Source organism: Falco naumanni, chromosome 3 (assembly GCF_017639655.2).
Source record: "Falco naumanni isolate bFalNau1 chromosome 3, bFalNau1.pat, whole genome shotgun sequence".
Classification (NCBI taxonomy): Eukaryota; Metazoa; Chordata; class Aves; order Falconiformes; family Falconidae; genus Falco; species Falco naumanni.
This window is the reverse complement of record NC_054056.1, coordinates 35,758,801-35,770,825: the sequence shown is the minus strand read 5'-3', so window position 1 is coordinate 35,770,825 and position 12,025 is coordinate 35,758,801. Positions and strand designations below refer to the sequence as shown.

At 44.3% G+C, this 12,025-nt stretch overlaps 1 protein-coding gene across 7 annotated transcripts in view; it reads left to right on the top strand.

The window, feature by feature from the left end:
* Positions 1-5,585: 5,585 nt before the first annotated feature.
* Positions 5,586-12,025, top strand: part of TSNARE1 (t-SNARE domain containing 1) — a 506,791-nt gene continuing 500,351 nt past the window's right edge. For 5 of the 7 annotated variants that reach the window (XM_040587253.1, XM_040587255.1, XM_040587249.1 and 2 more), the window contains exon 1: positions 5,586-5,671. The gene's annotated coding sequence lies outside the window, so the exon portion shown is untranslated. Of the gene's footprint in view, positions 5,672-5,754; positions 5,824-12,025 lie in introns of those variants that run through there. The other 2 variants (XM_040587252.1, XM_040587250.1) reach the window with 2 other exon arrangements.

The window sequence follows — 12,025 nt, the reverse complement described above, 5'->3', positions numbered from 1 at the left end:
AGCTTGGAAGTTCAGATGAGTCCTTATAAACACTGAAAAGTACATTTTCTTTTGTCAGTGAATCCCCAAAACCTAGTGTTTGCCTTTGGTCATTTAAAAAAATATCTTTCTGAAACTTAATATTTTATTACACTTCATAGTATAGAATTATTATTTTAAAATTATTGTGCAGTGGCACTTGCATACTGAACAGAGTGGGAATCTGTTGTGAGACATGTAGCACAAAAGTGTAGAAAACAATAATATTTTCTTCCTTCCAAAATATTTAATTTGGGATAAAACCTATTAACTAGATGAGACTAGAGGCAGAAAGTACAATTCTTGACTAATTAATGGTAGCAACTGCAGTTCTAGCAACAGTAACCAAACAGAGACTTGATCCTGGTAGTGGGAATTTAGCCTTAAAACCAGGCAATAAAACAAACATTTATGTTTGTAGAATCGAACCTGAAATAAACATTTTTAATCCAGATAATTTCCTTATTGTATTTCAGGGTTCCTTGTTTTGCATGATGCATTTACTTGTTTCACAAGTCCATCATAAAAAGCAGGTTTTCAGTTGTGCTTTGGATACCATGATGCCCTAAGATGTCATATGGAAGAACTAGATACTATGACTTCAAGAGCTGAAATCTCTAAACCTCCCTTAGTTCACTCTCTGTGATGCTCTCCTTGCATCCTTCATAACTGTAACTCCTGTACCATGGCTCCTCTACATCAGGCACTCTTTTCCTCCTGATTATCCAGGTGCAGCAGGAACTGCATTACTGAACCGAGCAAATTATCAGTGGTGTTTTGTCATTAAGCAGAATGAGGGATTTGTTCCAACCTCCAAGTTTTCCTCCCCACCAGCTTGGTTTAGCCTTGTTCCCTCTCCATTGTGTTACATCTGTCGCACTCAGCATGTACCCCTTTAGCTCTGTCAACATTAGTTTCAATTGTCACTTGTCATCCCTGCTCAGAGTGGTGAGGAGCTTAATATCTCCAGCTTCCATATAAGCAAAGCTGATCACTGGGATTACTGAGAGTATCAGACACGCTTTATTGATGAGGTGACTGACTTATCACTGCCTCAGATACAAAGTGTTTTTTATTGGCTTGGGGCTTTTATTTTCCTAATTCAGGCACAACAATAAGTTTCTAGAAAAGGAAGGGTCAAAGCTAGCGATGCCAAGATAAATCCAGGCATAACGCCACTAAAATCCGCAGCTATTGCAGACATAGCCAGGTGTAACTGATTTAGGAATGCAGTGCAGAGTAGTGAAAATCAGCTTGTTACGGCTTTTGGTTCTGCCTTGTGACGTACTGGACCTGCCGGATAGTCACCAGCTTGGGACAGGTACTGCTGCCATTGCAGTGCTTAATGTAAACATCGGTTTTATGCCAGAACCTGTTAGGTCCCGAAATTCAAGTCTCTCTTGGACTTTAAATAGACTGAAATAAGGTTGTTCAGGGATTGGCTGGCATTCTCCAGCCTCTTTTTATTGTTGTTATAATATCTTTTTTATTAAATAGCTCACAGGTAACAATATACAGATATGCTGTGATAAACTCTCCAAGCTGCACTGTTTTCAGGGAATCTTGGGTAACCGTCATGGATCTCTGGAAATAAGAATCAGCCTTGTTTTTGTGAAGCATTCACACTAACTTCTATTTGTTCCTGTGCTCCTTGCAGTTGACTGGTTTGGTATATAAGCCATTTGAATGGAAAACAACTTTTTTACCAAAGGAAAAAGTACTCTTTCAACTCTGCAATTGTCCAGTTAATCCAGGATTGAAAAGTTAAGTACTGCTAAAAAAAACAGCTATATTTTGTTTAGCAGTTTTCAGAAATGCTGCAACCCCAGGCCAAATACTGAAATTAGCAGGAGAAAGTAGCAAAAGGAGGTAGTAATCGGGGTGTGGGTGTAATTTCTCATTGACATTTGAAAATAAATTGGAGAAAACTGAGAAAGAAACTTCTGAAAAGAAGGTTTCTTGGTTTTTTGGTGTTTTTTTTTGAGTTTCCCCCCCAAAAAACAAACAAAAAAAATACATGGAAACTTAAGCACAAAAGTTGAAAAACTACTCTAAATAAATAGTCCCTGGACTATTGTAAAATCTGGAAATATTTATTTGTACATAGTCCAGAGAAGTTTTCAGGCTTTCTCCTTCATGTTATTGCAGTGATGTTGTTCTTTATGCTTCCCTTATTGCTGTTTCAGAAAAGCTTTGCTGTGTGTTTACATGGATATTGGGAGTGACATAGCAACTGTGCACTAATGGGATAAATTAAACAGCCATTGAAGCTTTCTTGTGATATGTAATTTAATTATCTCTCTTTTCCTGAACCTATCAACACTGCCAGTTAATCCAAAACAGGAGAGAAATTAATAGTAGCTTTGATTTTATAAGAAGTTATGTTAAGATCACAAAAGAAATCACAGCCTAAGAAACGCACATGACAATCTTTACTTTTTTATGCAAGTTATTTTTTGTGTTCTCCTGCTTTGTGGAAAAGTCCTGCAATAGTTAATAGGAATGAAACCCCACTGGGTTATGCAAGTTATTTTTTGTGTTCTCCTGCTTTGTGGAAAAGTCCTGCAATAGTTAATAGGAATGAAACCCCACTGGGTTATATGTAAGTATGTAATAGGATGTAGCACAAATTCATGTTTGTTATATTTTTTTTTTCTTAAACTGAAATTCAATAGGAGAGATATAATTCTTTTAATATTCTCTAAGATATTTGACTACCATAGTTTATAATTTTCTATAAAATCCTTGATAATGTTTTCATAAGAGCATGACTTGCTTTATTATATGTCAAAGAAACTCATTAGATGACATAAAGAAATGGCAGTGGCAATAGAGATTGATGAAAAGCCAGCAGGCATCATTCTAGTGAAACCAAATAAACACAGCTTGGGAAAAAGTAACAGAAAGGACAACAGGACAACCTTTCTATAAATACTTTAATAGCATATCTATTAAATGGTTATGAATTAAGATGATTCACAAAACAAACTAGAGAGCCAAAAGGAAACTCCTTCCAAAGAATGGAAGAAATCCCCTAAAGACAGACTCAGCCTAACTGGATAATCAGCTCAGCAGGAAAGAGGTGAAAGCATCATTGCTGAGTTTATTTAAATTCAGGTGGAGATCTTCTGATGCATCCCTTTTCATCTTTGTGAAAGAATCAGGGAGTTCTCCAAAGGAAAAACATGCCGACAACTTCACCCCTGAGTCACCTTTGCCAAACTTCTCCAGGTATGCAGGTCTGACCTCTGTGAGTTTTGCTCACCCTGGAATGAAATCACTGCTTCCACCTTGGGAAACGCCATGCAGCAGCTGGCAGATGGGCAACTTCCTCCCAGGAAAAGATGACAAACATGAAGGTTAAATTGTTTAAATAAAGTTTTGGCCCTTAGGGCTTTTGATCCCCATATAGCTGACTGTGTATTTTTCAGATTTATAGATGCAATTGCTGTGGGATGGAACAAAGCTGTTAATTGTTTCCTTTTTTTTTTTTTTTTTTCTTAATTCAGGGAAAGTGCCATCTTCCCTGATGCAAGATGCCTTGCCTGCTTACGTTAAAAGTCTGATTTCTATACCATGCCAAGAACCTACCCTTGCTCCTTTTGAGAGCTGTAACGATCAATAAGCAACTGGTAATAACAAGAACCAGTCCTGATGCACACAATACAAAGGATTGCAAAAGCCCAAATCCCTCAGAAGAAAAATGTCCTGAGAGAATGCACAGCCTTATTATTGCATGAATAACACACTTATTGATTAAGCAGTATTTCTTCAGCTACAAAATGCAAAACCAGCAAGATGCAGGCTGCAAACCAAAACAATCATATGAGTTTTATCTCATTGTAATTTTTATGATCGCTGTCCCTTGGAATACTTTATCTGTCCTATATTGGCACATGTTTATATATTTCGTTTCTTATTTACTTTCATGAGACTTATACTGGAAGTAAATATGATTTTTACTGAAAATTTTGCACAGTGGTTTTGAATCGTAATCTATGCTTCTTGCAGGATTAACCTGCTCTTCCTTCGTCCCCATACCTCCCCTCAAAAAACATCCAGCGAGACACAGTGTTGCACATGTAACTGCAGTCAGAGGATTTTGCAGATGGCAAGAAGACAGCTGTATTTCGTTATCAATGCATTTTTATGTCCCCTTTCCTAAGGGTTTTTTGTTAGAGTCGCACAGAAATAAATGATTATCAATGCAGCAAAAGATCGAGGAAACTGCTCTGATAGCAGTTTGGTGCTGTAAAATCCTGAAGTTTATGGAGGCTCAGGTGGCCCCTCCAGCCCTTTCAAAGCTTTTTTTAGCAGGGCTACTGGTGCAGAACTACATTTCTGAAAAAAACAGCTGGCTTGTCAACCCCTTGTTAAAATGAATTGTTGTTTAAAGGCCCTATCAAGAAAACGCTTGCTTTATAACTCCTTTTGCAAAACCAACCATCAAGTAAAGCTGCTGCCACTTCACAAACAAGAAGCAAACCCCTCCCAGGTAGGGTGTGTGCTGGGCAAACACCTTGTGTGTTAAACTGCTCTATCAAAGCACTTTTTTGGTCAATCTCCTCCAGTCTCGGTCTGCAATCTGTGGTGTTTTGAACAGCACTAGCAGCTTTAGTAGCAGTGAGTCAGTGATTTTTATTTATTTCTTTCTGTTCCTGCGTGCTAGGCACTGTACGACTACAAAGAAGGGCACAAACCTGTCCTCAAAGAGCTTACGCTGCTCTCCAAGAGTATCTGTTCATGATCTTAGGAGACTTGGCTCGTCCAGGCCAGGGCTGGAGTCTGAGGGGTCCACAGCTGAGGAATTCAAAGGGAGCACCACCGCTGCCAGTCCCACCCTCCCCACAGGCTAACCACATCCCAATCGCATCCCAACCAGTGTTGGGATGCCCCCACAGCCCCAGCCCGGGGCTCCTCAGCGGCTGGACGGGTCCCTGTGCCCGGTCGCTCGAGGGAAGGTAGCCGAGATCATGGGGCCGCTGCTCTCAGTAACGGAACATAGGAGGGGAGTGCCAGGGCTGGTGGCTTACGGCAGGACAGAGGGGACGGTGCTAGGACGGCAGGGGAAGCACATTGCCACCTCACAGGCCGGAGGGGACTGGGCAGGGGAATGCCCGGGCAGCGGACGAGCAGCCGGGCACCTGTGGCGGTACAGGCGGCTGAGGGGGGGTGCAGACAGGCGGGCCTCAGGCAAGGGAAGCCCGCCTTGGGGAGCGCGGCTTTAGGAGGAAGGCGGGACCCGGCATCCCGCACGGCGTCTGGCGCATCCCCACATAGGGGCAGGAGGAGGGGGGGGGGGGCGGAGGAGGGTCAGGGGGAGTGGAGCGGGCGGTGGAGCTGAGGGACGAACCCCGCCACAGCCCCGGCCGGGCGGGGCTGAGGGAGGCGCGGGCGGGGCTGGCGCGGAGGGACGGTGGGCGGGACGACTGTGGGCGGGGTTTGCCGTCCCCTTCGCGGATTGGCCGCTGTGGACAGGGGGCGGAACGCGGCTCCGCGGTGCCAGCCGGGAGTTGCAGTGCGGGGTGGTGCCCGCGGCCGGCACCACCTGCGGGCTGAGGACTCCGGCGGGCGGGGCGGGCCGAAGCGGTCACGTGATGTTTGGGTGCCGGCGGCAGGGCGCAGCCTCGCGGCGACGGGCGCGCGGCGACAGGTGAGGGCGCGTGCCGGGCCTTCCCCGCCCCTCTTCCCCCCTCCCCCCCCCCCCCCCCGGCGCGCGCGACTGTGCGAGGGACACGGCGGTCCCGCCTTGGGGCCGTGTGTGTCACCTGGGGACGTGGTGGCCCTGCGCGGGAGGCGGCCTGGGTACGAGTGTGTATGTGTGTGGGGGCGCGTGCGGGCCTGGGGACAGGGTCTGTGTGTGACATGGGGCCAGGGCTGGCCTGGCACAGGGTCTGTGTGTGACATGGGGACAGGGCTGGCCTGGCACAGGTGTGTGTGTGACATGGGGACAGGGCTGGCCTGGGGACAGGTCTGTCTGTGTGTGACATGGGGACAGGGCTGGCCTGGGGACAGGTCTGTCTGTGTGTGACATGGGGACAGGGCTGGCCTGGCACAGGGTCTGTGTGTGACATGGGGACAGGGCTGGCCTGGGGACAGGTCTGTCTGTGTGTGACATGGGGACAGGGCTGGCCTGGGGACAGGTCTGTCTGTGTGTGACATGGGGCCAGGGCTGGCCTGGGGACAGGTCTGTCTGTGTGTGACATGGGGACAGGGCTGGCCTGGGGACAGGTCTGTCTGTGTGTGACATGGGGACAGGGCTGGCCTGGGGACAGGTCTGTCTGTGTGTGACATGGGGACAGGGCTGGCCTGGGGACAGGTCTGTCTGTGTGTGGCATGGGGACAGGGCTGGCCTGGGGACAGGTCTGTCTGTGTGTGGCATGGGGACAGGGCTGGCCTGGCACAGGGTGCTGTGGTCTCCCAAGGGCAGAGCGTGTGTTCCAGGTGGCCAGTGACCAGGCGAAGATGGGAGGTCCCTGCGCCCACTTTGCCACCGCCAGTCACTGTGACACTGTCTGGTGGTTGCCTAACGCAATGAAACTTTGATGTGTTGATCTCCAGTGCAATGGTGACATTGGGAACTGCTCTAAGACCTGTTTTGTAGTTAAATTTGGCTCAGTTTTAGTCTCACATAGAGTATAAGGTACTTTTTTTTTTTTTTCTTTTTTTTTGTGCCAAGGTAATTCAGGAAGCTTTAGCCATAAATAAGTCAGTGAGGTGGACTTGCGAATGCAAGGAGAAGAAATAAAACTACTTTTAAATGTGTAAAGTGCCGCTTTCTGCAGTAGTCCTTGCCTGACTGCAGAAACTTTTTTTGTTGCTTTTGTACTTCAAAGTGTTTGTGCTTTGAAGCTTTTAATAAAAGTTCACCCTAGCTGTGTGGTACAATTAACCTGCAGCATCTGGTGCTGGAGTGGACTTCGCTGGGGAAATCTTGTGTTTCCACTGAACTGCTCAGTGTCTTTGTGTGCATATCAAAAAGCAAAGGGTTTGGAAACCTAAAAGCACGCTTTCATTCTTCCACCGTCACGCTGAAGCCATGCTGCAAAACCTCTGCTTGTTTGCATTTGAAGTGTTCCGTGACATTTGCAGCTTGAGATGGATCTGGTGTCTGAGAGCACCACATAAACAAGCTGTTGTCTGTTTGCAAACCCGGGTATGACACTTGCGTGGGGCCGTGGTCTGAAGTGTTGCTCTCTGTGCTTTGTCCTGCTAAATACTAAAAGTTTATTAGCTGTGTCATGTGTGGACTGGCACTGGGAAGGCTGCACTGAACTAGGAGGGTGGTTCCCCCCCCCCCCCCCCCCCTTTATTTTTATTTTCATCGAATAGCAATAAGGTGTGTATTTTATCCAGTGTTTACCCCTTTTTCCAGGCAGGTATTTCCCTTTGCAGTGGGGCTGTGACTATGCAATGTCCTGTCCTGCCTTGTTGGTCTCTGTATTGCCTTGGTCTAAGGAGCCAGTGCAGATGGTTCAGGTCTTTAAATCATCGATGACTCAGGCCAGCTGCTGTCTGGCCCCTTGATGCCTTCCTGCTCTTTCTCCAGCTGTGATAACCTTGCTCATCCATCTCCAGGTCGGTCTCTGGGCCTTTTCCAGGGTGCTAATGGTGTGCTGATCCCCTCGCCCACCATCAGCTGAGCAACAAATAATGATTAGTGCTTTCTCCAAAGCTTCCTGCCTCATTGGTTTGCTTGTGTGTATTAATGCAATTAAAAATTAACACAGCCACCACTGATGTGGCTTTGATGGACATCGAAGAGGCTGAGCAGCGCAACTGTGCGTCCTGCTGCAATCCTGGCTCCTGGTTGAGATCGCCATCCCCATTTCCTCCTGCCATCTTGCCTAAACACAACCGAGCTTTCGGGTGCGATGTCTCCGTCCTAGAAGGGTGTTGGCAATTGCTTGGTTCAAGGGAGTTTCACAGTATAACCCTGTACTGCTGCAGTTTTCCTGGCATGCAGAGCTGTCTCTTGTGCAACGACTGCAAGCTATTTAGCTGAGGTTGGCTACAGAGACTGGTAGAAGAGAGATTTTAATAATAAAGTATTTTATTCCCATCCTCTCTTGTGCAAGAAACTTAATTCCTTTTCTCACAGCTCCTGATTTTTATTTTTAATGATTATTTTAAACCTCTCATCATTTGCTCCTCACCACATGATTCTCCAGTGTGACTGGGTCTCCCAGACAGCAAGATGCCTGTGCTGGGGCTGGAGACTCTTTACTGAGAGTGGAAGAGAAATAGTACTTCTGTGTCTTGATAAATCTGCACATCGATATTACAGCACTTAAAATCTAATTTAAAAAAAAAAAGTAGGCAAGCTGAAAATGAATGAGTCTGTGCTCCCCCTTGCTTATAAATATATATCAAATGGTATTTTGAATTGCTGGTTCTTCTGGGAATTCAGAGATATTTAAATAGCAAGTGTGAAAGGGTAAATAATATCAGGATAAAAATAATACTTTCAGTTCCCTGCCTGTGCCATAAACACATTCTGCTAGATGAAAATGGAAAGAGCGTTCAAAAAAATCTAATTTACTTTTCCCATCTTTGTTGTCCTCCTACCTACACTTCAGCTAGTTTGGGTGGCGGGGTGGGTAGGTGGCTCTTGCTTGGCTTTTTATGAACCTTCTGATGGTTCCTGGTCCTGTAGGGGGCAATGGAAATCCGTGACACCCAAGAGCTTTGTGTGGGCAGGAGGAGCCTCTGCCTGTGTCTTATGTAGGGTTTGAGTCACCATCATCGGGGCAAAGGCTGCTTGTACTGGAGAGGACTTTCACCCAGGTCTGATATCCATGAGACCAGATGGATGGAGGACTGGTCCTTCCACCCATGACATGGTTGGTGGTGCCTTCCTGACCACGGGAGCGGATGTGTTTGTCTACAGCATGGTACATTTGGTCTAATTTTCATCCCGATATTCAAGCATGAACTTTACTTGCAAACCGAAGCGTCGGAGCTTCCTGCCAGCGCTTGTTGGGGAAATACTGCAAAGCTTGTCCTTCAACAGCATCAGCAACCCTTCAAATTGCTGCAAAAGAATAAAACACATATTTTTTGACACGTGCAAATACAAAATCTGTCCTCAAACTTGGGTTGGCATTGCCAGCAGCAGCATTAAGCATTACAAGGAATGAAGGAAGCTTGTGCCCATCACTTGATGTTAAATGCCCAGAAAACTATAAAAGTAATATGAATTTCGTGCTGTTGCCCTACTGCAGAGGAGCTAGAAGTGTGTGTCAGTTACTGTCAGAAAGGTTATTTGTGATTTTTAATAATACACTGCGTTTCCAAAGGAATATGGTCAAGATAAGAATCCTACTGTGTTGTGGTTGTTTTTTGTTGTTTTTTGGTGGGTTTTTTTTTCCTGCTTGCATTGCAAATGATGGTAAGATTAAAATAATGCAAAAGAGTTAAATTAATCTGATTTAACACTTGCAGGGAGGTTTCTATTTAAAACTTCTTTTTCTTTATAGTGTCACTAGTCAGGAAATTCAGTAGGCAGGTGCCATCTCTTTGTTGTAGAGCATGGGCACATCTCTGCTCTTCTGTGTTTCTGATGGAAAAAATAGCACTTAACTAAAAATAAAAGGGCAGGGTGGATTATTGCTTTTTCCCATATCCATTTTGCTGGCAGCACCATTAGGAAGTGAAGATTGCATTGGTGATCAGTTGCATTTTTAAAAATATGCTGAAGATGGGTTCAAAAAACCAGGAGAAGTGTTGTATCAGCACAGGTGTTTTAATGCTCTTTTGTTGGGATGCAGAGCTCTGGGGAGAAGACCTACCAAGGGCAGTTTAGGTGTGTTGGCTGCTCATCTGCTGGGATACTGCAAACAAAATCTGCAAAACATTTTCTAGCTTCTCCTTGAATGAAATTGAACTGGGCTGCAATACCTATATTTAGGGTTTTTTTTAGTAAATTAACTTTTTACCTTTTTTTTTTTTTTTTTTTTTTTAAACAAGGTAAATGTTTGTGTGGTGTTAGGCTGTGATTTCTTTCCTGTCTCTGTTGTCTCTTCCCTAAATAAAAGCAGAAATAACTGCAAAATAACTGCAAAATGTTTTATACTCCTCATTGTGTAGCGTTTGTTTTGTTCTTGTTCTGCTGTTGCCCCTGCTGCAAAGCCACATGTTGCAAAACAGTGATATATTTATTTATTTATTCCTTGAGGTTATCAGGGACTTTATTTGTGCTTCTTCCCATGCTGCCTACCTTTATTATGACTATAGTCTTAAATGACTTGGCCATGTTTGTAGGGTTCCCCCCCTCCCCCTTCTCCTGTAGGACTCCTGTCATCTGGTGCATGGAGCAAAATAGTGCAGGTGACAGCCATGCTGTATGATTTTATTCTAACACTGTTGTGCTGTAGGTTGCCATAGTCCTTATTTCTTTAAAATAAAGTATTTTCTTCTTCTGTGAGGGGCTTTGATCATCCTCATTGCTGAAGCTTGCTGCTTTGTTTTTTTCCAGTTTATAATGAATCTTCTTGTGATACTTCTGCATGGAGGAAGCAGGTGCCTCCATTTTTCTGCATATGGAAAACAGGCAGATTTGGAGGTGATGTGTCCCAAATTTTTAAATTAACCCATTTCCTTGCAGCGTGAGATGCTAGAGACTTGAATATAGTACAAGTGAACTCCCAAACTTGCTATTAAAGGCTGCTTTGTAAAAAAACTTAATATGAGCAGATAGCTCAGGAGGGCTGTAGTGGAGGCATATACAGCCATGGATGCTTCTTTTCTTACGTTTTCTTTTTTTTCCCCCTGAAATTCCCTTATTTATTTACCAGCATGTGGCATCTCATGACTGTGACCACAGTCCTTGTGCAATGGTGCTCACTGTCCAGCTCTTGTTGCCCCAGTTTTGGGATGTCTTGGGGAAGCAAAATTCTCCTGGTCTGTTTGGGGAAAATGTGGCTGATGTCTCACCAGGTTTGTGAGCTGTGCAACGGTGGCTTCAAGTTTAGCAAAGCTAACTGTAGGAAAAGTCCAGCCTGTGCCCTGCAGAGTTTTTAATGCAAAAAACACACCACTTCTCATTGCATTTCCTCTTGGGATTTAGTGCTTGGTTAGATAACCAGTATTGAAATTTTTAATGTGAATAGTTTGTTTGGAAAACATATTAGTGGCTAAAATAAGGGCTTTTTATCAGAGGGAGCAGTGGTTGCAACTAATTGTAGATAATTGCAACTATGTTTGAGCTGAATTATTAGCAAATGCTTTGCAGCATCCCATGTCCCAGCCTGGAGATGCTCGTTATGCTCCAAGTTCTTCTAATTTTGGAGAGGGGAGAAAAAATGCTGCTGTGCATCTGTTTGGTGATGGGGAAGGACGATGAGGCTGCAGGAGCTGTGCTGACTCGCTGGGTAACTCCTTGTTTAATGTAACGCTGTACATGAAGGATTTTCTTCGTTTGCTATTTATTGCACTTCATCAGCCTGGAAATGGGAGCTGCAGACAGTGATCCCTTGAGTTTGCGTAACTTTGCCATTGGTTTGTTGAAGCCTCCCTTTTCCAGTACGTGGGCTTGATTTATTTGAAGGGGGATAATGCAGATTATTTATTTAAAATGCTGGTTGTGCGCAGGCACTGTTCAGTGTCCCACCAGTGATTGAAAATCCCTCTTTGTCCCTTCTGTTTGCCATGGAATCTTTATTAATGAGAAAGGAAACTTTTTTTTTTGTGTTGTTTTTAAATGGTAATAGCTACAGCAACTTGAAGTTTACTCCAGTGAACTGCATCTTCTATTCCGAGCTAATAATAATAAAAAAAATTAATCACATGACTGTATAAGAGTAGGTGCTGTGGATCAATCTAAGTTGTTTTTTTACCATCTTCCATGTAGCTGCATCCTTCTATTGGGAGCTGCAGATCTTGAGCTTTTCCATGTTGCAAAGTGAAGCAAGAGCTAAACCTTAATACAGCTTTTGACTCTTTTTTTTTTTTTTTTTTTTTTTCCTTGCATAACAAGTGATTTATGAACCCCTGTGACACTATCAGC